This window comes from Vipera berus, assembly GCF_964194415.1.
Source record: "Vipera berus genome assembly, chromosome: 17".
NCBI lineage: Eukaryota > Metazoa > Chordata > Lepidosauria > Squamata > Viperidae > Vipera > Vipera berus.
In genome coordinates this window covers 4,967,635-4,993,266 of record NC_138220.1, presented here as the reverse complement: position 1 = coordinate 4,993,266, position 25,632 = coordinate 4,967,635, and the positions used below count along the sequence as shown (strand labels likewise).

The following is a 25,632-nucleotide window of genomic DNA, read 5'->3' as shown; positions in this document are numbered from 1 at the left end:
GAGGAAGGGCTCGTTCTCACGTTGCACTCGCAGCTGCGGAGGGAAGCTCGGCCAGCATGGCTCCCACCGCCGCCCCCCAAAGCTCCGGGGCGCTTGCAAGCCCGGCCAGCCAAGGGCAGGAGGTGAGTCCCGGGCCAAGGGGGGCGTCCTTGCAAGAAGTGGGGTGGGTAGGGGCCCTTCCGGGATTGGGCGGGGGGGGGCAGCCCCGCAAACTCGTGAGAATGGGGAATTGGCTTAGTTTCCTCCTTGCGTTTACACGCATTCTGCCCCGACTCTTGTTGCAAACCCAGGGGGAAAAAAGCGTTGCGTTGTGTTGCAACGCCTGGCACTGCGTTCGTTGGGTGCAGGAACAGGTGCCGTGTCCCCCAGGTGGGAAACCTAGGTGTCCGACCCAACGCGTGTATCGCGTGCTCGTGTGAACGAATGCGCCGCAGACTCTGGGGACGCCCCGCGGCGTGGCCTGGAACGCAGCGAGCGAACAGTCTTCCTTTGCCCGTTAATTAATCCAAACCCAGGTTATCAAATGTAGCTGGGGTGTCTTCAAACATGGCTTGTGGACTTCAACTCCCAGAATTCCTCAGCCAGGCGTGCTGGCTGAGGAATTCTGGGAGTTGAAGTCCACAAGTCAAAAGGGCCAAGTTTAAAGAGCAACCTAACTTATCTCATCCTACCTAACCTGCTGACTTGGGAGGGACAGTTAGGGAATGAGCAGCACCTGGATAGTTTGATTGACGGCCACAGGTGTTGCTCAGTTGGGAGCAGGTCACCTTTGCAGCAGCTTCTGAGGCAAATGAATTTTAATTTCTTAAAAATAAATAGAATTTGTTAAATATAAAATGGAGGCTGTTTAAAACCTGTTGTTGTAATTTGTGGACCTGAGAATTTTGAAGCCCTTTTGGTGAATTCAGTTTGGGGAGATGTTGGAGAGTCCTGGGTGCGAATCTCTTGAGTTATTTCATTTATTTTTATTTGTTTAGTCACTACAGTGGCTCTGGCAGTTAAATGGGATTCAAAATTCAGGAGAAACAAGTGGGTAACAAGGCCTCCTCATAATAAATTGTTAGAAATAATTGATAAATAGATAAGTTATAAATTCTAAAATAATCCAGGATGTCTGTTGGGCTTTGGCCGTTAATTGATTTTCATGCATTTATGAAATCTCTCTACCTGCCCATCAGGAATTCTGTTCCTACTTTCTAGGAAACAAATCCCATAATATAGCGCTTTTGAAATCTGTAGGGTTTATTAACATTTTTTTTAAAAAAATACTTCCTGGCTGGAAGATATATATAAACTTAAATTCCTTAAACTCTTCTCTGTTGTGCAGGAAAATAAAGAAAGGTCATGCATCTGAGCATAAAGATAAGCGCTCTCGACTAAAGGAAGGAGATCTGGAAGAAAATCACAAGACTTTGCTTAATTTTGATGACTCGGATGAAGAGAAGAACCATCACGTGTTGCCTGAAAAATGAGAGGTAATTAATTTATTTTCAATATGACTGAACATCAGGAATCGCCTGACTGCTGATAATTAGCTCTCTGATGCCAATTAGACTTTATCACAGTGTCACTGAAAATGGTGGAGAACTGGAAGTCACTTCCTCTCTCCTCCTTTTTCTCTCCCCATTTTCCTCTCACGCTCTCTTTTTTCTTTCTGTCTTTCCCTTCCTTTCCCTTCCCTTGGCATGCTCAGGAATTCTGGGAGTTGAAGTCCACAGGTCATAAAACGGCCATCGTTCATATGGAGAGGAGACCTTCCCCCCCCACACCTTTATTTCTAGGACGTGGGTTTTGGAAGCCTCCGTCTTTACAGAGTTGTGCCCCCCCATCAAATAAAATGTGTGTGTGGGGGGAAATAAAGATTTTATTCTCCTTGATCCATCTCCTTCAGAAAAAGCCATCTGGTTTTCTTATTTATTGCTCTATTTATTATTAAACCTTATATTCTGCCCACCTCGCCATTCCCGTATTGCCCCCTCCTGAACTCTGCAGACGATCCATTAATTAGCACCAGACATTAATTAGCACCCAGCTGCCCTTTCTTCCCCCCTCCTTGTCCCCAATGAGGTTGGATTGACACCAAGTCTTTCTTTCCTTCTCCAGGAGACGAGAAGGCTGCGCCTCAACGGAGGAGTCGTGGGAAACCGCTGTCTCGGGCAGAGTTGCAACAGCTGGTGCAAGGAGGAGAGGACCCGGTGGAAGACTTGGATTTTTCCGATGGAGACCGATGGATGGACAGACTGGAGGGTAGGGGGGGCAGGGGTGGGGAAGGGGCTGCATTGTTCCAGCTGGCCCTGAAGCCGAATTTGTGCACTGGAGGGACAGGCCAGAAAATTGGTCAGCCGGCATGAGAGCTGTAAAAAGCCTGTGCCACGGTGGCTGCAAAAATTGCCTCTTTAGAATATTGTGGGTTCTTAAAAACATCTCAGAACAGAAAAGAAAAAAGAGGCCAGCCTTCAATGCTGCCCCTTCCTCTTCTGGAGACGCAGAGATGAAGATCAACTTCCCACCGCAGTTGCAGCCGGAACACTTTTACAGATTTTTTTTTAAAGACTTGGCTCTTTTTTGGACCAAACCCAGCAGGAAGAGCTGGACGGGACAGCACAGTGCATGCTTTGAATCCACCCCCCCCCCCCAATTCCCCCCAATGTTTATTTCTGTATGGGAAGGGAAGGTTTGCGTTGGTTCTCGGCTTGTAAAAACAGCCTGTTGTCGATTTCTTTCAAAGGCCTGGATCTCTTTGCACTGAAACTGCAGCGGGCAAAACGGCTGCATCCTCATGGAGAAACGTTTGTCCCTGCAGCTTTCACTGCATTGTGACCCACTGCATTGCGACCTTTTTTCACCCCACCTGTGGTGCCCACCAGGAACTGAAACCCACACACTTGTTTTTTGAGATCACCTGACAGGTCAGTTCTAGGATGAGTTAGCAAATCTTATGTCTTTAGCTTGGCTAAAGAACCATGTTTGGTGGTTTATTGAGATGCACTTGAAATGCAAGCCCCTTTGTGGTACATTTGGTCCCCATAAATCTGAAAACATGGCTGCTCTAGCTTTTTAAACTGGATGGGAGGGTGAAGGCATAACGGCTGTTAGCTTTTGCCTTGGGTAAAGACCATTGACGTCTGGTAGGATTGTGTAGATTCAGGTTGTAGGACAAAGTTAAGGTGTCAGAAAAACTTGGATCAGGGTTTTTTAACCTTAACTTGAAGATGTGTGGACTTCAAATTCCACAACTCTTGAGTGTTGAAACCCACACATGGTGCTAAGGGAGAGAAACTCTGATCTCTAGGGTCATGTAAACCCAGCAGCTAGGTCAAGAACTGAACTCTTGCTTTCAGAAAGCCAAATGGCTCTTGGAAGGCTGGACTTCAGTTCTCAGAAATCAGTTTTAAAACACTTTGGGAGTTAAAGCTTGCCCATTGAAAGATGCAAATTTCAAAGGGATGAGTTTTAGCTCCCGGAAATCTTAGCAATACTAGGCTAGATATGTTTTAAGGATTGAGGTCCCCTACCCACCCGCCCCCCAATTCCCAAGGACACCAGATGGCTGCGACTTAATTTCCAGCTGTCTCCCACACATGGACTGGACTCTGATCTCCAGGGTCATGTAAACCCACCAGGTAGGTCAAGAACTGAACTCTTGCTTTCAGAAAGCCAAACGGCTCTTGGAAGGCTGGACTTCAGTTCCCAGAAATAGGCAGCTTTTAAAACACTGGGAGTTAAAGCTTGCCCATTGAAAGATGCAAATTTCAAAGGGATGAGTTTTAACTCCCGGAATTAATTTAATTTAGCTCCTGCGACTTAATCTCCAGCAGTCTCCAGCACATGGACTGGAGAATTCTGGAAACTGAAGTTCGCTAATCTTGGAGATGGCTCCATGCTGTCTCTTGCTGGGGCGTCCCAGTTCTGAATTCTAGGACTTGGGGAGTCTGCCAATCTGGGAGACAAATCCCATGAAAGGTAAGTGGTGAGCCTCTAACTTAATTCTGTTAGGAATTCTGGAGCTTGCAGTCCCCCAATCCAGGAGACAGGTCAATGTCCTGTAGAGGATGGGTCTCCAATTCTTCTGAATTCTGGGTTCAGAATTCTGGGACTTGGGAGTCTTCCATCACAGAGGGCATAGGATACCTTAGTTCCTACAATACCAGGTGGGTGCCATTCAATCTCTGGTGTTCTCCAGCATACAGACTGGAGAATTCTGGGAATTGAAGTTCAATCTTGGAGGTAGAAGTCCCAGGTCTTCTAGGTGGGCTTCCATAGGATTGTGCTAAAAATTCTTACACCAAGGAAACACCGCATCTGAATGGGAAACCTTCAATTCTCAGAACTCTGCAACCTTGGGGTGTAGAGTTATGGGGAATGAAGTTAACTTCCCATCCAGATGGGAGGGCAAACAGATGGAAGGTAAACGGGTGGAACCCAGATTTCTCCTGATAGAGCTTTGGCCCCCAGAATGCTTGGCAACATAGCTGGATAATTCTGGGAAATAAGATCATCCATGTTGGGCTTGGGGTGTGTCATTCTCCATACTTAAGACGGCTGAGGTCCACTTATTTGGGATGCGCAGAACTTGGGTTCCTTTGAGCTGTGAGATTGCAAATCCCCACAGCTACAAACGTACAGGAATTGAAGTTCTTTAAGCCATTCCCACCCACCCACTGGAAATGGGTGCACATCAGCCTTGAAGCCTTGGCAGGCTTAAAGATGGGTGGACTTCAGCCTTAATTGAAAGTCTACCCAACTTAAAACTTGTCAAAGTTGAAAAAAGCTGTTGTAGAATCTCCACCCCGCCCCAATCTCCCCAGCAACTGGGCAGGTGAGCCAGAAAACAGGTGTGTCTTGAGGTAAGTTTGCAGTTCCTCCCTTCTAAGTAGACATGCACAATATGTCCAAAATAGGGCCCTCTTGGCTCCAAGACCTCAGCACTTAATTTCAATAATACATTTGTGCATGCCTACTTGCAGCAAGGGCTGCACAGAGGGCGCAAGCTCTGTGCATGGTGGGTCACGCCCTGGAAGGCTGGAGGGGGGTGGAAAAAGGGTCAGGGGCCAGCCCTGGTCCAAGGGGAGGCTGGCGAGGAGGCCCTGGGGAGGTCTGGGGCGTCCAAGCCCCCTGGGGTAGCCTCAGGCATCCCAGGGCCTCTCTTACCAGCTCCTCTTGCGCCACGGTTGAAGTTGAGGGTCTTGGTGGGGACTGGGGGAGGCTGAGAGGTCGGGGCAGGGCGGAGGGCAGCTGCCAAGGTCCTTGGCTCTGTGGGGGGCATTTTGCCCACTTCAAGCCAAAGACATTGGCAAGCTGCTCTCTCTGCGGCCCCCTCCCCTCCTGAGCCTCAGCCCCCACCAATGCCCTTGGCTTCAATCCTGGCCTAGAGGGGGCCTTGGGGGGGAGGGGAGGTCCTGGGAGGGGGGGAACTTCCCCCCTCCTCCCAGGATCTCCTCTCCCCCCAAGGTCCCCTCTAGGCCAGGATTGAAGCCAAAGGGGTGGGGGAGGGAGGTGGGGGGGTGGGTTGGGGAGGGTGTGGGTGGGAGGGTGGGGAACCAAAGGGAGGGTGTACTTCTTGTTTTTTTGACCTCTAATAAAGATTATGAAAAGTGCAGCATCCTGCCTCTTTCTTTCCCCTCCCCCCCGCCCACCCTCCCCCCCCACCCCATTTCCCTCCCTCCTCTTGGTTCCCCTCCCCATCTTTGGCCTGAAGGGGTGCCCGAGGTAGGGAGGGGCAAGCCCTGGGTGCCCCCCCAGGCCTGCCAGGGTGGATGGCGCATTTTCCCAGGGTTCCCCTCCTCTTCTCCTCCCTCCACCCCAGGAGGGCTGCTGGGGGCTAAGGGGAGGTGGGGAGAGCCCTGGAAGGAAGTTGGAGGCTGGGGGGGGGTCTCCTTGCCGAACACCCCATCTCTTCCCTTCCCAGCTCCCTTGGTGCCATCTGGCAGGGACCCCGTGGGTGGCAAAGACTCAGGAGGGAAAGGGAGGCCGGGAGGGGGGAATGGGCAGGCTCTCCCCAACATTTAAAGGGAGGAGTTTGTGCCTGCCGATGCCCCCCCCCCTTCACCCCAGGGCCTCCCATTCCCTCCTTTGCCCGTGCCTGCACCCGTGGCACCAGGGGAGTTGGGAAGGGGAGAGGAAGGGGTGTTGGCAAGGAGCCCTGGCAAGGAGCCACCCCTGTCAGCCTCCAACATCCTTCTAGGGCTCTCCCCACCTCCGCCTAGCCCCCAGCAGCCCTCCTGGGGTGGAGGGAGGGAGGGGAAGAGGAGGGGAGCCCTGGGAAGATGCGCCATCCACCCTGGCAGGCCTGGGGGGGCACCCAGGGCCTGCCCCTCCCTACCTCGGGCACCCCTTTGGGCCAAAGATGGGGGGGCCAAGAGGAGGGAGGGAAATGCAGGTGCTGGGAAGATTGGGAGGGGGCAGGCAGGCCAGGTGGTTGGAGGGCTGAGTCTGCCTCTCTAAGCCCCTGGCCTGCCTGTCCCCCCTCCTCCTTCCCAGCACCTGTACCCTCCACCCCCAACTTACCTGTTCTTACCTGTTCTCCGTGTCCTTTGCCGTCTGGTGGGGTTCCCACAGCCGGTACCATTCCATACTTACCCCCTTTGGTCGGAGCTGGCTCAGACCAAATAACTCGGGCTGTGTGTACCTATCGCCCTCTCCCCCAATACTTTAATGTTCCCTGTCCCCAGTTGTGAAGGACGCACCCCGACACGTACCTGTTTTTATAAACTGAGTGAACTCTTCATTTTTATTGTTATTTCAATTGATTGGCTGGAAAGCCTTAATTTTAAAGTGATGGATACTTTGACATGAAGCTAAGGTCCCACTGAGCTATCTTGGCTTAAGTGTGGTTTCTGTTCAAAATGCACTAGGGGAAGGGGGGGAGAAAAAGACTGCAGGGGTGTTTTAAAAGTTTGGCCCCTGCATTCTTTTTTCCACCAAAATGGGCAAGCACGCGCACACACACACAGGTTGAAAGTTGGTAAGGGCTCCATGTTAACTCCTGGGTGTGGATACCAGGGAAAATGTGCAATTCCGTATCCTCACCCAGGCTGCCCTGCCTTTTAAAAAACAAAACAAAACAAAACCCTGCATTCTTTGTGCACAAAAGCCAATTAAAATGGAGCATACCTGTGTTGCATACACGAGAATGTAGCTCAGGGTTGAACTCAAGTTCCTGGTGCTTTCCGAATTTGGTTTTCTTGCAGACGTTTCGTTACCGAACTAGGTAACGTCATCCATACACTAATGAGGTTACCTAATCGGGTAATGAAATGTCTGCAAGGCAGCAACCTCAGAGGGCACCAAGACAATCTCTCTCTCTCTCTCTCTCTCTCTCTCTGTCTCTCTCTCTCTCTAACACACACAGAGACACAGGCAGACACACGGTTGAAAGCTGGCAAGGGCTCCATATTAACTCCTGGATGTGGATACCAGGGAAAATGTGCAATTCCATATCCTCATCCAGGCCTTTTTAAAAAAAAACAAAGCAAAACCTGGCATTCTTTGTGCACAAAAGCCAATTAAAATGGAGCATAGCTCTGTGTTGTATGCCATGCACACACAGAAAATGTAGCTCAGGGTTGAACTAAAGTCCCTGGTGCTCTCCGAGTTTGGTTTTCTTGCAGATGTTTCGTTACCCAACTAGGTAATGTCATCCATGCACTAATGAGGTTACCTAGTTGGGTAATGAAACTTCTGAAAGGCAGCAACCTCAGAAGGCACCAAGACAATCTCTCTCTCTCTCTCTCTCTCTCTCTCTCTCTCACACACACACACACACACACACACACACACACAGAGACACAGGCAGACACACGGTTGAAAGCTGGCAAGGGCTCCATATTAACTCCTGGGTGTGGATACCAGGGAAAAGCAAAACCCTGCATTATTTGTGCACAAAAGCATATTAAAATGGAGAATATCTCTGTGTTGTATGTGCACACACCCAGACACACACAGAGAATGTACCTCAGGGTTGAACTAAAGTCCCTGGTGCTCTCCGAGTTTGGTTTTCTTGCAGACGTTTCGTTATCCAACTAGGTAACGTCAACCATGCAGTAATGAGGTTACCTAGTTGGGTAATGAAACGTCTGCAAGGCAGCAACCTCAGAGGGCAGCAAGACAATCTCTCTAACACACACACACACACACACACACACACACACACTTCCAGAAGGGAAGCACTGGGATCCCCCCAAGTACAATATCCTACCTGTTTCTGTCTGTCTTTTTCCTAACAACTCCCAGGGCAGGGAATCTGCTGCTGATGGACTCTTCTAAGGAGCAAATGCCTAGAAAGGGCAGGATGGGGACAAGCAACGAAACCAACACGATGCACACCAAAGATAGAGACAGAAAGTCAAAGAAAAAGAAAGAAGGTAGTCCACAGGACTGGCTGTGCCGTATCATCCAAAAAATAAACGTGATGCAGAGTTCAGACGCTGGATCGCTTCGTCTTTGGTATTACTTCAAAAGCTGCCTTCCGGTGGAGGGTGGGCGAAGCTCTGCGGGAGGCGGGTTGCAATCCGTGGGCTGCACGGCGGGCGGGTGGAGTGGGAAATCCACCGGGAAGCTGGCCATCTACAACACCCGGCCACCCTCTTGGCTACCTGGAGAAAAAACAGCAAGAAAAGGGGAAATAAGGCACCTGCACAAACAGCAGCAGCAAGAGGCATTTAAAAATGGGTGGATGTTTCGATTTTGAGAAGCAAAATGCATGGGCAAGAAGTCAGATTCACTTAAGAACTGTGGCAAGAACAGCGATAAAATGGGGCAAAATTCCCTTAACAAATGTGTCACAACAAATGTTGAGAACTATCACAAATGTTGAGAGCTATCTGTTTACCGTAAGGAAAGCTTGTATCTATCGTACCTAGCCTGTTCCATCAGGGACCTGACTTTTCTTTTTTAGAGCAGCACTGGAAAATGTGATTTCTCCCACTTTGCCAGGACAGCTAAAAGCCCGGGAGCCAAGTTTCCCAGCCTTAAGGCTTTTCCAAACCTGGGGAAGAAATTCCCTCATAAACCGGGTTAAGTCTCCTCCACAATGCTACCCGGGGTTTTAAGCTGCACTTTCTCTGGGCACCGTTGTAATTTTTGGAAGACTGTCTGGCTGCTTCCTGGTTTTTGCATTCTGTTGGGTTTTATTCGCTAGCGCATTGCCAGAGCACTTTGGCTAAAGGCCACTTTAAAAATAAAAAAGAAACCCCAAAAGTTAAATTGTATTGAACTACGGGGCTCAATATAAAGAAACAAAAAACCCCCCTAAACTTCGCAGCTTGCCTTGCTTTGAGATATCAGGCCAGCTCAACCGCTGCGGTTTATGAACCCTGGTTTACGGCTTAGCACACGGACAGCAAACCAGCGTCTTTCCCCCTTGGCAACTCTGCCTGTGCCAAGGTGAAAGGACACAAACCAGGATTTAAGCCCGGGCGGACCTCTAAACCACCGCTGATAAACAAACCAGGGAGCAACCGTGGTTCGCCTGTTTCCAAGCAGAAACAGTTGGCCACGTTATCTACCTAGTATGAGAGTTTGATGGAAAGCCCAGCTAGCAAAACCGAGGCGGAGGCTGGGGGCCCGGAGCAGCTTCGGCTACACGTGTCCGGCTTCCCCTATCAGGAGCCCCGCCCGGCTGCATTCGCACAACCTGCCCGACCCGGGTCCGGGATTCACCCCTTTTAGCTCGGCCCCAACGCCGCCCCCGCCGGAGGAGGGCGAGGAAGAGGATAAGATTCCCCCCTCCCTCCCCGGCCTTGCTAGGGCAGCTCAGGCGGACCAGCACCATGGGGCCGGTAGTCCGGCACTCAGTGGCAAAGGGCCTCCCGGCGGCCGGACCTCACCTCCTTTGCCGGGCTCGTTTCCGGGGAGCAGCTTCTCCACCCGGCGGCGGCGCTTCATCTCCCCCCGACGCGGCTCCCCAACTGCGGCCATGGCGACGCTGCAAAACGGCTGCCCAGACCAGGCCCGACTGGAGGACGGCTGCCCTGCTCTTCCCACTTCCGGTTCAGGAGGGAGGAAGGGAGGGGCACTTCCGGGAGGCCAGCACGGGAAAACTTAGACGAGCTACCATAGAGCTCCGCAGAGGGCGGGATAGAGCGACGCCCAACCCGTGACGCTCCACGAATAAAGAACGAATCCTTGCTATTCTTCTCCCCTAAGAAGGAAGGAAAGAGAGGCCTTACTGAAACGGTGCCCGAGACGCATGTTTGGGCGTCATGCATGAGGAAGGGGACGCTCTGCGCTTTGGTGCTTCGCTTCTCGCTGTCCCGATCCTAGGCAAAAGGCCTACGATCGCCCCAATGTAAATGATATGGGAAGGAGAACCCTGCCATCCTGTGGCGAAAGCGGGTATTGCGGTCGCCGCATTTTAAGGTTATTATTTTCTATCTTTATTATTAGCACCTTATTAATATTAATAGGGTGACGGGTGGCGACACGGGCGAAGGATAAGATGCCCTAATATTAATAAGGTTTTATTAATGAGGAATAATAACCTTAAAACGCCATTTAAAAGGTTTTTCTTTTGCTGGCTGCTACGCCGCCTTGGACCACAGGAGGGCACTGTTTTCGGTCCTTTAGCGATAGCGGCATTGAGGCCTATGACGGCCCAAATGCTAATGCTATGGCACGGAAAAATGCCATCCTGTGGTCAAACCGGGAATTGCGGCCGCCGAGAGAAATAAACCTTTTTAATAGAGTTTTAAATCTACGGACTATAACTTGTTGATCGGGCCCAAAGTCCGCCGTGCCCAGAGAGGTCTCTTTGAAAGGAAGTTGGAGGATTATTAAGAGAAAAGGACCGGACGTCGGCCATGATGGAAAGGTCTTTTTTTTTAAGGCCCTGACGGACGGCGTATTTGTTCTGACAGGAAGTCCGCCATATGGAGAAAGTCTTTGTGAAATTGGACGCTCTGCGCTTTGTTGCTTCGCTTCTCGGTGTCCCTTTCCTAGGCAAAAGGCCTACGACCGCCCCAATGTAAATGCTATGGGATGGGGAACCCTGCCACCCTGTGGCGAAACCGGGTATTGCGGCCGCCGCATTTTAAGGTTTTTATTCTTTATCTTTATTATTAGCACCTTATTAATATTAATATTAATATGGAGACGAGTGGCGACACAGGCGCACGATAAGATGCCCTAATATTAATAAGGTTTTATTAATGAAGAATAATAATCTTAAAACGCCATTTAAAAGGTTTTTCTTTTGTTGATTGCTACACCGGCCTGGACCACAGGAGGGCACTGTTTTCCGTCCCTTAGCCATAGCCGTATTGAGGCCATCGAAAAGGTCGTGCCCAGAGAGGCCTCTGTGGGAGGAAGTTAGGGGAACGATTAAAGAGAAATGACCGGAAGAGAGCCATGATGGAAAGGTCCTAGTTCAAAATTCTTGGGCGACGGCCTACAATATCTACGGACAGGAAGTTAGTCGGGCGGAGAAGGTCTCTCAGAGATTACACGTGAGGAACGAGACAGCGGACATGCGCAGAAGTCCGACGGAAGCGGCTCGGTCCTTTCGGAGAAGCCTAGATTGGCGACGCTTCAGCAGACGCTCTGCGCTTTCGTGCTTCCCTTCTCGATGTTCCATCCTAGGCCAAATGGGACGGAAAAGCGTGCCCTCCGGTGGTCAAACCGGATATTGCGGCCGCAAAAAAAACCCCTAGGATTTTAAGGTTATTATTCTTCACCTTTATTCTTAACGCCTTATTATTAAATATTAATGTTAATATTATTTCGTTAATATTAACGCATTATTAATATTAATAGGGTGACATATGGCCATTTTGCTGAGACACAGGCGCAGAATTAAATGGCCTAGTATTAATAAGGTTTTATTAATAAAGAATAATGATCTTAAAATGCCATTTAAGAGATTTTTCTTTTGGTGGCTCCCGTACCTGCGTGGACCCACAGGATGGCACAGTTTTCTGACCCTTAAAGAGCATTCAATAGCTTCAATAGATACAGAAGAATAATCTTAATATCATATTAAAAGGTTTTATTTCCTTTTGTGGCTGCTATTCCTTCTTTAACCTCAGGACTCTCACTCTAGGACTGCTTGCCACAAAAGGTGACCTACCTTCCTATATCGCTAGAAAAGGACAAGGTGTTTGGCTGCTTGGAGAAGAGTTGGGACAGAAAGATGGCAAGGAACATCCTGGACTCCTTCACAAATCAATCACCACTGTATATTAAGTCTGTAAACTCACCCGCAATAGGCAAAGTGCTAAGCTTGTAAGCCGCCCTGAATCTTCTGAGAAGGGCGGGATATAAATGGAATTTAAAAAAAAAGTGCCATAGAATATTCCAAAGCTCTTCCACTAGGTTGTGGCTGTTCAAGTTGCTTGCGGAAATTGTGCGGAGGTGTTTTGTGCCTGTTAGAATCCCCTCTGTTGTATTAGGCTGTAATTATAATTCCATATTGGCTAAATTTGCAGGCCTGTTGTCCTGGCCTTGCCCCGACCCTAAAGACGAGACATCTGGACCGCAGACGCTGTGGCCTCTTACGAGCAGGGATATACATTAGGTTTTATTCAAGTTATTTGGGTTTATGTTATATTTGTTAAAATTGCAGTTTCCTTCCCTAGAGACAACTGCCAAAAAACAGCCACTTTCTTTAGCATTTCTTATCAAATCCCGCAGATCCCTTTCTCCTTTTCGGATTCATTCCTGCACTCGATAGGCAGCCAAACTGTTGGGGTGAACAGATGCAGACTGTCGGATCCCTCCTGGAAGACCTACTCTGGATTTACGGGGTAGCCACCGAATAGGGTGTGAGGCCCAAGAATCGACGAGGGTGTCCTTCGGGGGCTGGCAAAGCCACCTTGAACAGTGGTGGCCACGCTTCAGGAGAGACCCAACAAAGTGTCTTTAGGACTGTAGGGCCCACCTCTGGTTGCCGTGGCTTGGAAATCCTCCCCCCCCATCCTGGCTATACCTGATGCCCCTGCAACTCCAAAACTCTCACCCGGCCTCGGGCGTTGCCTCCGTTGAGAAACAGATAGGTAGGGAGAAGCCCCCTTACGCTGCAGACCCACTCCTCCTAACCTGGGCTAGGTGGGCTGAACTGAGCATGCACCGCCTTTGGACAAATTTCTCGAAATTTAAATGGACGGCAAACAAATTAATAAATTCCGTGAGTTCCAACTACTCTTGTCTCCCCTGTTTTATCCATACTTTCAATGATAAACCTATAAGGCACCGATATGTTATATATATTTTCAAAATAAATTATATTTATTTTTATATCAATTTATATTTATTGTTTCTTAATAAAATGTACACAGTTTATTTCAATTAGATATTTAATATTCAATGTGCATTAATATATAGACATCTCTAAGGAATATCTTTTAGAAACATCAAACATAAACACCTAGATGCTAACAAAGTCATTACTAAAAGCCAACATGGGTTTTATCAAAAACAGATCATGCCAGACAAATCTTATTGTGTTCTTTGACCAAGTGACAAAATTAGTGGACCAGAGGAATGCTACGGATATAATTTACTTGGACTTCAGCAAAGTATTTGATAAAGTAGATCACAACCTACTACTCGATAAGACAGAAAAATGTGGGTTAGACAGCATCACCACCAGATGGATTTGTAGCTGGCCTATCGGCCGTACTCAGCATATGGTCCTCAATGGAACCGCATCTACATGGAAAGAAGTATGTAGTGGGGTGCCCAAGTACATACTTCTTTCCATGCAGTGGGCTAATGCCTCCTTAAGTAACACCAGCTGCCTGCAATTAGTGCAGGTTCACATCCCACCAGGCTCAAGGTTGACTCAGCCTTCCATCCTTCCGAGGTAGGTAAAATGAGGACCCAGATTGTTGGGGGCAATTAAGCTGACTTTGTAATAATGCCGCTGGGGTGTGTGTGAAAGCCCTAATAAGCAGGCATATACATAGAATGAAGGCTACTGCTAAGCTTGTAAGCCGCCCTGAGTCTTTGGAGAAGGGCGGGATATAAATGGAATAAAAATAAATAAATAAATATAAATTTAAAAAAGTACACTTCAACATCTTCATCAACGATTTGGACGAGGGGATAGATGGGGAACTCATCAAATACATAGAATGAAGGCTATTGCTAAGCACATTGATTTGTGCTTTAGATTGTAAGCCGCCCTGAGTCTTCGGAGAAGGGCGGGTTATAAATGGGATTTTTTAAAAAAAATTGCAGACGTAATTTTGTAATAGCCAACACTCCAGAAGACAGGCTTAAGATACAGGAGGATCTAGATAGACTTGAACACTGGGCGCTATCTAAGAAAATGAAATTCTATGGTGAATTTCAGTGGTAGGCTGCGTTAACAGAGGGATAGAATCAAGATTACGTGAAGTGTTGATGCCTTGGTAAGGCCACACTTGGAATACTGCATCCAGTTTTGGTCACCACGATGTAAAAAGGATGTTGAGACTGTAGAAAGAGTGCGGAGAAGAAGAGCGACAAAGATGATCAGGGGAGTGGAGGCTAAAACGTACAAGGAACGGTTGCTGGAATTGGGTATGTCTAGTTTAATGAAAAGAAGGACTAAGAGTGACATGACAGCAGTCTTCCAGTATCTCAGGGGCTGCCCCCAAAGAAGAGGGAGTCAAGCTATTCTCCAAAGCACCCGAAGGCAGGACAAGAAGAAGCAACGGATGGAAACTCACCAAGGAGAGAAGCAACCTAGAACTAAGGAAAAACTCCCTAAGAGTGAAGACAGTTAACCAGTGGAACCACCTGCCTCCAGAAGCTGTGAATGCTCCAACACTGGAAGTTTTTAAGAAGAGACTGGACAGGGGGTTGGACTAGATGACCTCCAAGGTCCCTTCTAACATGATTATTGTTGTGGTTGTTGCAGTTATTATTAAATACAAACGTACATACGTACAATCTCCTTAAAGAAATAGCAAGGCGGGCGGTCAGCTGAGGGGAGAGGACCAAATGAGGGCCAGGGTGGCGGGAGGGGGGACGGGGGGATCCCCCGCTAACGAGGTAATAGACAAACCCGGGTTTTTCCTGGAATGACTCGGGTTACCTGCGGCTCTGCCAGGCTTCTCTTTTTCCTTCTTGCGGCCTTGCCGGTAGACGCGCAGCCCGGTATCATAGAGCGGAAAAGAGGACGGGAAAAAGCAGGGAAGCGTGCTGCCAATGGACAGGAAGCTGATGACGGCCATACTGGGAAGGACTTCGTCGAATGCACTGGCGGACCACCGTAGCGTAGCGGACTGACAGGAAGTCCGCCATGGCGAGAAGGTCGTTGCGAAAGGAAGTTGGCAGGGAAGACTAAAAAGGACGGACAGGAAGTCGGCCATTATAGGAGGGTCGAATCGAAATAAACTGGGGGATGGCCAATTTGATCGGACAGGAAGTCAGCCATTTCGAGAAGGTCTCTGTGAAAGGGGACGCTCTTGCGCTTCGCTTCTCGGTGTCCCGGTCCTTGGCAAAAGGCCTACGACCGCCCCAATGTTAATGCTATGGGACGGGAAACCTGCCATCCTGTGGCCAAACTGAGTATTGCGGCCGCCGCATTTTAAGCTTATTATTCTCTATATTTATTATTAGCGCCTTATTAATAATACTAGGGTGACGGGTGGCGACACGGGCGAAGGATAAGATGCCCTAATATTAATAAGGTTTTATTAATAAAGAATAATAATCTTAAAACGCCATTTAAAAGGTTTTTCTTTTGCTGGTTGCTACACCGGCCTGGACCACAGGAGGGCACTGTTTTCCGTCCCTTAGCGATAGCGGCATTGAGGCCTACGACGGCCCAAATGCTGATGCGATGGCACGGAAAAATGCCATCCTGTGGTCAAACCGGGAATTGCGGCCACGAGAGAAATAAACCTTTTTAATAGAGTTTTAAATTTAGGGACTATAACTTGTTGATCGGACCTAAAGTCCGCCGTGCCCAGAGAGGTCTCTTTGAAAGGAAGTTGGAGGATTACTAAGAGGAAAGGACCGGACGTCGGCCATGATGGAAAGGTCTTTTTTTTTTAATAAGGCCCTGACGGACGGCGTATTTGTTCGGACAGGAAGTCCGCCATATGGAGAAGGTCTTTATGAAATTGGACGCTCTGCGCTTTGTTGCTTCGCTTCTCGGTGTCCCTTTCCTAGGCAAAAGGCCTACGACCGCCCCAATGTTAATGCTATGGGAAGGAGAACCCTGCCATCCTGTGGCGAAACCGGGTATTGCGGCCGCCGCATTTTAAAGTTATTATTCTTTATCTTTATTATTAGCACCTTATTAATATTAATAGGGCGGCTAGTGGCGACACAGGCGCAGAATAAGATGCCCTAATATTAATAAGGTTTTATTAATGAAGAATAATAATCTTAAAACGCCATTTAAAAGGTTTTTCTTTTGTTGATTGCTACACCGGCCTGGACCACTGGAGGGCACTGTTTTCCGTCCCTTAGCCATAGCCGCATTGAGGCCTATGACGGCTCCAATGTTAACGCTATGGCACGGGAAAGTGCCATCCTGTGGCCAAAGCGGGAATTGCGGCCGCCGCATTTTAAGCTTATTATTCTTTATTTTTATTATTAGCGCCTTATTAATATTAATATGGCGACGAGTGGCGTCACAGGCGCAGGATAAGATGCCCTAATATTAATAAGGTTTTATTAATGAAGAATAATAAGCTTAAAACTCCATTTAAAAGGTTTTTCTTTTGTTGATTGCTACGCCGGCCTGGACCACAGGAGGGCACTGTTTTCCGTCCCTTAGCCATAGCCGTATTGAGGCCATCGAAAAGGTCGTGCCCAGAGAGGCCTCTTTGGAAGGAAGTTAGGGGAACGATCAAAGAGAAAGGACCGGAAGAGAGCCATGTTGGAAAGGTCCTAGTTCAAAATTCTTGGGCGACGGCCTACAATATCTACGGACAGGAAGTTCGCCGGGCCGTGAAGGTCTCTCAGAGATTACCCGTGAGGAACGAGACAGCGGACATGCGCAGAAGCCCGACGGAAGCGGCTCGGCCCTTTCGGAGAAGCCTAGATTGGCGACGCTTCGGCGGACGCTCTGCGCTTTCGTGCTTCCCTTCTCGATGTTCCATCCTAGGCAAAAAGCCTATGGGGGCATCAATACTAATGCGATGGGACGGAAAAGCGTGCCCTCCGGTGGTCAAACCGGATATTGCGGCCGCCAAAAAGAAACTAGGATTTTAAGGTTATTATTCTTCACCTTTCTTCTTAACGCCTTATTTTTAAATATTAATATTATTTCGTTAATATTAACGCATTATTAATATTAATAGGGTGACAGATGGCCATTTTGCTGAGACACAGGCGCAGAATTAAATGGCCTAGTATTAATAAGGTTTTATTAATAAAGAATAATGATCTTAAAATGCCATTTAAAAGATTTTTCTTTTGGTGGCTGCCGTACCTGCGTGGACCCACAGGATGGCACGGTTTTCTGACCCTTAAATAGCATTCAATAGCTTCAATAGATACAGAATAATAATCTTAATATCATATTAAAAGGTTTTATTTCCTTTTGTGGCTGCTATTCCTTCTTTAACCTCAGGACTCTCACTCTAGGACTGCTTGCCACAAAAGGTGACCAACCTTCCTATATCGCTAGAAAAGGACAAGGTGTTTGGCTGCTTGGAGAAGAGTTGGGACGGAAAGACGGCAAGGAACATCCTGGACTCCTTCACAAATCAATCACCACTGTATATTAAGTCTGTAAACTCACCCGCAATAGGCAAAGTGCCGTAGAATATTCCAAAGCTCTTCCACTGGGTTGTGGCTGTTCAAGTTGCTTGCGGAAATTGTGCGGAGGTGTTTTGTGCCTGTTAGAATCCCCCTCGGTTGTATCAGGCTGTAATTATAATTCCATATTGGCTAAATTTGCAGGCCTGTTGCCCTGGCCTTGCCCCGACCCGAAAGACGAGACATCTGGGCCGCAGACGCTGTGGCCTCTTACGAGCAGGGATATACATTAGGATTTATTCAAGTTATTTGGGTTTATGTTATATTTGTTAAAATTGCAGTTTCCTTCCCTAGAGACAACTGCCAAAACACAGCCACTTTGTTTAGCATTTCTTATCTGAGCCCGCAGATTCCTTTCTCCTTTTCAGATTCATTCCTGCACTCAAACTGTTGGGGTGAAGAGATGTAAACTGAAGGCCGGGCTTCAGCAGGAGCAGCCCAGGTCTGCAAAACCAATTGGATTTCCTCTTCTGCCTTTTCCCACAATATTGCACACACAACTCCTGGCCCTTTGTGCGTAGCTGGTTTGTTTCCCTGCATCTGCACTGTGCGATGGGAAGTGGCTTTGGGGATCTCTGCACCACATGCATCCTCCTGTTGCCCCAACCTAGTGCTAGTCAGATCCCTCCTGGAAGACCTGCTCTGGATTTACGGGGTAGCCACCGAATAGGGTGTGAGGACCAAGAATCGACCAGGGTGTACTCTGGGGGCTGGTAAAGCCACCTTGAACAGCGGTAGCTATGCTGCAGGAGAGGCCCAACAAAGTGCCTTTAGGGCTGTAGGGCCCACCTCTGGTTGCCGTGGCTTGGAAACCCCCTTTCCCCCCCTCCACCCTGGCTATGCCTGATGGCCCTGCAACTCCAAAACGCCTCGGGCGTTGCCTCCGTTGACAAGTAGATAGGCAGGGAGAAGCCCCCTTACGCTGCAGACCCACTCCTCCTAACCTGGGCTAGGTGGGCTGAACTGAGCATGCACCGCCTTTGGACAAATTTCTACAAAGTTAAACGGACAGCAAACAAATTAATAAATTCCGTGAGTTCCAACTACTCTTGTCTCCCCTGTTTTATCCATACTTTCAATGATAAACCTATAAGGCACCGATATGTTATATATATTTTCAAAATAAATTATATTTATTTTTATATCAATTTATATTTATTGTTTCTTAATAAAATGTACACAGTTTATTTCAATTAGATATTTAATATTCAATGTGCATTAATATATAGACATCTCTAAGGAATATCTTTTAGAAACATCAAACATAAACACCTAGATGCTAACAAAGTCATTACTAAAAGCCAACATGGGTTTTATCAAAAACAGATCATGCCAGACAAATCTTATTGTGTTCTTTGACCAAGTGACAAAATTAGTGGACCAGAGGAATGCTGCAGATATAATTTACTTGGACTTCAGCAAAGTATTTGATAAAGTAGATCACAACCTACTACTCGATAAGACAGAAAAATGTGGGTTAGACAGCATCACCACCAGATGGATTTGTAGCTGGCCTATCGGCTGTACTCAACGTATGGTCCTCAATGGAACCGCATCTACATGGAAAGAAGTATGTAGTGGGGTGCCCCAGTGCTCTTCAACATCTTCATCAACGATTTGGACGAGGGGATAGATGGGGAACTCATCAAATACATAGAATGAAGGCTATTGCTAAGCACATTGATTTGTGCTTTAGATTGTAAGCCGCCCTGAGTCTTTGGAGAAGGGCGGGATATAAATGGAATTTAAAAAAAAAATTGCAGATGACACTAACCTGGCAGTAATAGCCAACACTCCAGAAGACAGGCTTAAGATACAGGAGGATCTAGATAGACTTGAACACTGGGCGCTATCTAACAAAATGAAATTCTATGGTGAATTTCAGTGGTAGGCTGCGTTAACAGAGGGATAGAATCAAGATCACGTGAAGTGTTGATGCCTTGGTAAGGCCACACTTGGAATACTGCATCCAGTTTTGGTCACCACGATGTAAAAAGGATGTTGAGACTCTAGAATGAGTGCGGAGAAGAAGAGCGACAAAGATGATCAGGGGACTGGAGGCTAAAACGTACAAGGAACGGTTGCTGGAATTGGGTATGTCTAGTTTAATGAAAAGAAGGACTAAGAGTGACATGACAACAGTCTTCCAGTATCTCAGGGGCTGCCCCCAAAGAAGAGGGAGTCAAGCTATTCTCCAAAGCACCTGAAGGCAGGACAAGAAGCAACCTGGAACTAAGGAGAAACTTCCTAACAGTGAAGACAATTAACCAGTGGAACAACCTGCCTCCAACACTGGAAGTTTTTAAGAAGAGACTGGACAGGTGTCTGTCTGAAATGGTATAGGGTTTCCTGCCTGAGCAGGGGGTTGGACTAGATGACCTCCAAGGTCCCTTCTAACATGATTATTGTTGTGGTTGTTGCAGTTATTATTAAATACAAACGTACATACGTACAATCTCCTTAAAGAAATAGCAGGGCGGGCGGTCAGCTAGCGGGATCCCCCGCTAACGAGGTAATAGACAAACCCGGGTTTTTCCTGGAATGACTCGGGTTACCTGCGGCTCTGCCAGGCTTCTCTTTTTCCTTCTTGCGGCCTTGCCGGTAGACGCGCAGCCCGGTATCATAGAGCGGAAAAGAGGACGGGAAAAAGCAGGGAAGCGTGCTGCCAATGGACAGGAAGCTGATGACGGCCATACTGGGAAGGACTTCGTCGAATGCACTGGCGGACCACCGTAGCGTAGCGGACTGACAGGAAGTCCGCCATGGCGAGAAGGTCGTTGCGAAAGGAAGTTGGCAGGGAAGACTAAAAAGGACGGACAGGAAGCCGGCCATTACAGGAGTGTCGATTCGAAATAAACTGGGGGATGGCCAATTTGATCGGACAGGAAGTCAGCCATATCGAGTAGGTCTCTGTGAAAGGGGACGCTCTGCGCTTTGGCGCTTCGCTTCTCGGTGTCCCGGTCCTTGGCAAAAGGCCTATGACGGCCCCAATGTTAATGCTATAGGACGGGAAACCTGCCATCCTGTGGCCAAACTGAGTATTGCGGCCGCCGCATTTTAAGGCTATTATTCTTTATCTTTATTATTAGCGCCTTATTAATAATAATAGGACGACGAGTGGCGACGCAGGCGCCCGAAAAGATGCCCTAATATTAATAAGGTTTTATTAATAAAGAATAATAATCTTAAAACGCCATTTAAAAGGTTTTTCTTTTGTTGATTGCTACACCGGCCTGGACCACAGGAGGGCACTGTTTCCCGTCCCTTAGCGATAGCCGCATTGAGGCCTATGACGGCCCAAATGCTAATGCTATGGCACGGAAAAATGCCATCCTGTGGCCAAAGCGGGAATTGCGGCCGCCGAGAGAAATAAACCATTTTAATGGCATTTTAAGGTTATTATTCTCTATCTTTATTATTAGCGCCTTATTAATATTAATAGGGCGACGGGTGGCCCTTTCGCTGAGACACTGGCGTAGAATAAGGTGGCCTAATATTAATAAAGTTTTATTAATAAATAATAATAATCTTAAAACGCCATTTAAAAGGCCTAGGATCGGGACTGTAAGGGACTACAAAGACCATCTATAGCACAGGGCATGGAATGAGTGCCCTCCTTTGTTTATTTTGGTTGTAGCGGCCAGAAAGTGACTACAAAGACCATATATAGCACAGGGAATGAAACAGAGCCCTCCTGTGGACTGAAAGGGACTACAAACCATATAAAGCACAGGGTATGAAAAGGATGCACCCCTGTGGTTATTTTACACATGACAGCCTGAAACGCACTACAAAGACCATCTATATAGCACAGGGCATGAAAAGAGTGCCCTCCGGTGGTTATTTGGGGCATAGCGGCCAGAAAGGGGCTTCTTGGAAGAAGGATGAGGGATGCCAAACTCGATTAATTATATTAGTGAAATTTATCTCTAAATACTACCTCCAACTCAATGAAGACCTGAGTACGAGCTGGCAGTGTGATGCTCATGAAAAGAAGGCAAATGCATCCATTTAAAACCTCAGGAAGTCAGCGTCCTGATTTGGAGAGACCCCATCCCAAGTAGAGGTCCCCATGGTGGCCACCGTGCTTGAAGAAGACCTTGCAAAAACCTGGGGCAGCTTTACGGAAAGGCAACGAAGCCAAGGAAGATATCAAAGGCGCTGCTCTTAGCCTGGAGGAAAGACAATGAGGAGAAGTTGCTTTACAGGAACGGAAAAGAATCTTGGAAAAAAGGAGGATGCAGCCGTCTTCCAATGAGTAAAAAGAGCCTTGGTGGAGCAGTGGGCTAATGCCTCCTTAAGTAACACCAGCTGCCTGCAATTATTGCAGGTTCGAGTCCCACCAGGCTCAAGGTTGACTCAGCCTTCCATCCATAAAGTTCTCTTTCAACATGTAAGAAAACTAGGAAAAAGACATGAAAAAAAAATTGGTCCGAAACCGGCCGTCGAGAGAAAGCTGAACTGCTTAATTCATTCTTTGCATCGGTCCTCACACAAAAGGAAAAAGCAGTCCAACCTATCAAAAGCAGTTACCGTAAAACAGAAATTAGGAATACAAGTCAAAAGAGCCAAGAAAATGATGAGACATTTTATTTTTTCAATAAATAAATGGTGGAGCAGAACCACCGTTCCTTTTTTTATTTTTATTTTTTGCTTTTAAAAAACATTCTCTGTCCCTGCCTGCCCACAATCCATTTATTTTATTTTATTTTTAATTTAAGCATTATGTCCCCCAGGCTAGAAATCGATAACCGCAAGGAACGGAAAGAGTTTAGGGAAGGAATAAAAAAAAGAAAGGGTGGTGTGGTTTTTCCCCCCCCTCATAATTGTCACTTTCCTCGCCGATGGAAGAACGGAGGTGGCGATTTCAGTTCCCTGTATCTGCCACGTCCTTCTCCTGGCAACGAACAAAAAAAAAAATGACTTCAAAGAAAGAGGAGAAACGGTTAAGTAAAAGTGATTTTTCTCTCCCGGCCTCGTTCGGGAAATTAAATCGTGTTCCTTCCATCGCTAGCAAATGAAATAATCCAATATATCGCAGCTGTTTCTTGTGGCGTGGTTGTCCTGGCAGGGTTTTTTTTTAATGGGCCACCTTTTCCAATATGAGGGGGGGGCAATTACTTTGAGGAGACTAAGTGAGAGTGGCTGAAAGGCAGTAACTGCAAAAGGGAGTCCTCGTGGACAATGGCTTAAACACGGTCACCACGATATAAGATGTTGAGATTCTGGAAAGGGTGCAGAGAAGAGCAACAAGGATGCTTCGGGGACTGGAGGCCAAAACACATAAAGAACAATTACAGGATTTGGGCATGTCTAGCCTAGTGACAAAGACGAGGGGGCGACATGATAGCAGCGTTCCGATATTTGAGGGGCTGTCGCAAAGAAGGGGTGGTGGGGGTGGTGGTCCACCTCTTCTCCAAAGCGCCAGAAAGGAAAATGGAAACTAATCCAGGAGAAAAACAACCTGGAATTAAGGAGAAACTTCCCAACAATTGACCGGTGGAACTGCTTGCCTCCAAAAGTTGTGGCTGCTCCATCACTGGGGGTTTTTTAAGTGGAGACTAAGACAGCCGTTTGTCTGAAATAGCATAAGGCCTCCACCTTGAGCAAAGGGGTTGGACTAGAAGGCCTCCAAGGTCCCTCCCAACTCTGATGATGTCCTGTGAGAAGACCCCCCCCAAATGGACGCTCCTTCGGGAGGGGAGGCGGAAGAGGTGGGAACACTCTGCCCACGTTCAGAGGTGTTCCTTTTCATGCCTTCCCAAGCTCCAAAGGGCAGCCATCCACCTGGGAGGATTTGGTACCCCTCGCAGAGGATGAGGGCAGAGTCAGAAATAAAGGAGATTCCCGCCGGCAGGGAACGAGTGATTCACTGCATCGCTTCCACGCTCCGTTAGCGGCCCTTGCCTGTCTCGTTTTTTGAAAGCGCGAAATGAGGCACGGCGATCGAGTGGGGCTTTAATAACCACCTCAGCGCTGACATTTAGATTACAGATGGCATTTTCAATTAGGTGGGCACCCTCTGGGGGGGTGGAAAGCGGCTGGCTGGCCCGGTTTCAGGCTTTCCCGTGCTCCGCAAGGAAGGAAGGAGCGAGAAAAGGGAGGCATTCAGTCCAGGAGAAGAAGAAGAAGAAGAAGAAGAAGAAGAAGAAGAAGAAGAAGAAGAAGAAGAAGAAGAAGAAGAAGAAGAAGAAGAAGAAGAAGAAGAAGAAGAAGAAGAAGAAGAAGAAGAAGAAGAAGAAGAAGAAGAAGAAGACGCTCGGTGGATCGACAAAGCTGCGGGGCCCTCCCCACCACCACCACCTGGGAAACGGGGAGCCCAGTTTGGGGGTTCGGGGGTGTGTGTGGGGAAGCAGGAGGGGAGTATCCGGTGGTGGGATTCAAGTAGGCGAAACAAGCGGTTCTCCATATGGGTTGCCGCTTCTGGAGGTTCATTCTGGGCCAGGGGGGACGCAAATAAATAGCTAGCGGTTCTGCCGAAGGGGTGGGAACCGGCTGAATCCCACCACTGGGGATATCTCATCCTGAAGCCCCCTCGCCCCCCCCCCCGGGTCCAAGATGTGCCACTTGGGGAAATTGTGTCACTTATTGCTCCTGGCGATGGAGCAGGTGGCGGCCGTGGCTAGGACAGCCTTGGGACTGGGATTGGGAGACCCGTCCCTCCGGGCACCCGTCCAGGTGCACCTTTCATCCGGATGACCGCGATGCACTGTGCATCAAGGGTCTGCCCTTGGAGGCTGTACGGAAGCTCCAGCTGCTTCCGGGACGTGGTTGGAGGCAGATGATGGGCAAGGCAAGAGCAAGAGCATTTGTATACGTTGCGCTAGAAGCTAGCTAGAAGCTAGCTAGAAGCCGCCTGCATTCCCTCCCTGCCGATTTTAACGTTACTCCTCGGAAAATCCCAAATTAATGCTGGGAGATAAATAAATAAAAGGAAATAATTAGGAAATTAAGCAAACGCCTCTGGAGAAGAAAAAAACGGCTGCGGAGGAGCTGGGGGCATCCCAGCCCTTCCCTCTCTTAATTGCATTGAAGTTTCAGGGTAATTAGATGTTAAACGAGGGGCCTGCCTGCTGTTTACAGTCCCGTCAAAGAGAAGGCGGGGTGGAGGGGAGGAAAGGAAAGATCGTGGGGAGAAATCAAAAAGAGTTTTAAAGCTTTGGGAGTTTAGTCTCCATGTTGCTTTGGGACTGGTTCAGCTCCCTGGGACGTTTACAAAGGAATACAATCACTCAGAGGGGCATTGACAGGGCAAGGGTCAAAAAAGTCAAAATGGAGCCCACCACAGCACATGGATGCTCCGCCTGTTGTTTAGGCGTGTCCGCCTTGCCACGGCTTCCTCCATCCTGACCTTTTTTGACCCTTGAGGGATTCGAGAAATGCTTTGGCGGCCAGGCCAAAAAGTGGGCATGTCCAGAACGATAACGAGGAAGGGGCGTTTAATAGCCCCCCCCCCTTGGAGTTGGGAAAAAAACCCCGTTCCTCTCTGCAAAAGGCTATTCTCCTTCTCTTCCCCGACTTCAAATTTGCTGCTTTTAAATTTAATACGGTAGCGTTGATCGATCGGACTTTGAATCTTTTGAAAGTGGCGGAAAGATGAAGAGATCAATCTAGTCTTTTTCCCTTAATGCAATAGGGTTGTGGTTGTTTTTTTTTTGAAGACGGTGACCTTTGCCAGATCTTGTGGCAGGGAGTTCCCAAGTCAACCGACTTCCCGTTTCCTTAAAAAAAAAAACAACGGTATCGGTCTTTAATCACCCCTGCCTTCTTTCTGAGCAGTTTGCCGCTTAACGCATCGGAATTGTCAAATTCATTAGGCTCCATTAGGTAAAGCGGGTGGCATTTTTGAAAAGAAAAGGCTTTATAAATATGCCTTCCCGGCTTGTTTTGGAAAGCGCAGTAACCGCTAAATTTAATGAGCTGCTCCTTAATTGC

The 25,632-nt window shown here is 48.0% G+C and overlaps 2 long non-coding RNA genes across 2 annotated transcripts; one reads left to right on the top strand and one right to left on the bottom strand.

Moving 5' to 3' along the window:
• The first annotated feature begins 1 nt into the window (after position 1).
• LOC308675782 lies at positions 2–5,373 on the top strand. Its single transcript, XR_014028206.1, has 3 exons — positions 2–122; positions 1,328–1,475; positions 2,104–5,373. It is a non-coding gene; the product is annotated as an uncharacterized lncRNA (long non-coding RNA).
• A 1,328-nt stretch (positions 5,374–6,701) lies between these two features.
• On the bottom strand, positions 6,702–9,957 carry LOC308675949. Its single transcript, XR_014028242.1, has 2 exons — positions 9,828–9,957; positions 6,702–8,594 (listed from the first exon to the last, which is right to left on the bottom strand). It is a non-coding gene; the product is annotated as an uncharacterized lncRNA (long non-coding RNA).
• Between the last annotated feature and the right edge of the window lie 15,675 nt (positions 9,958–25,632).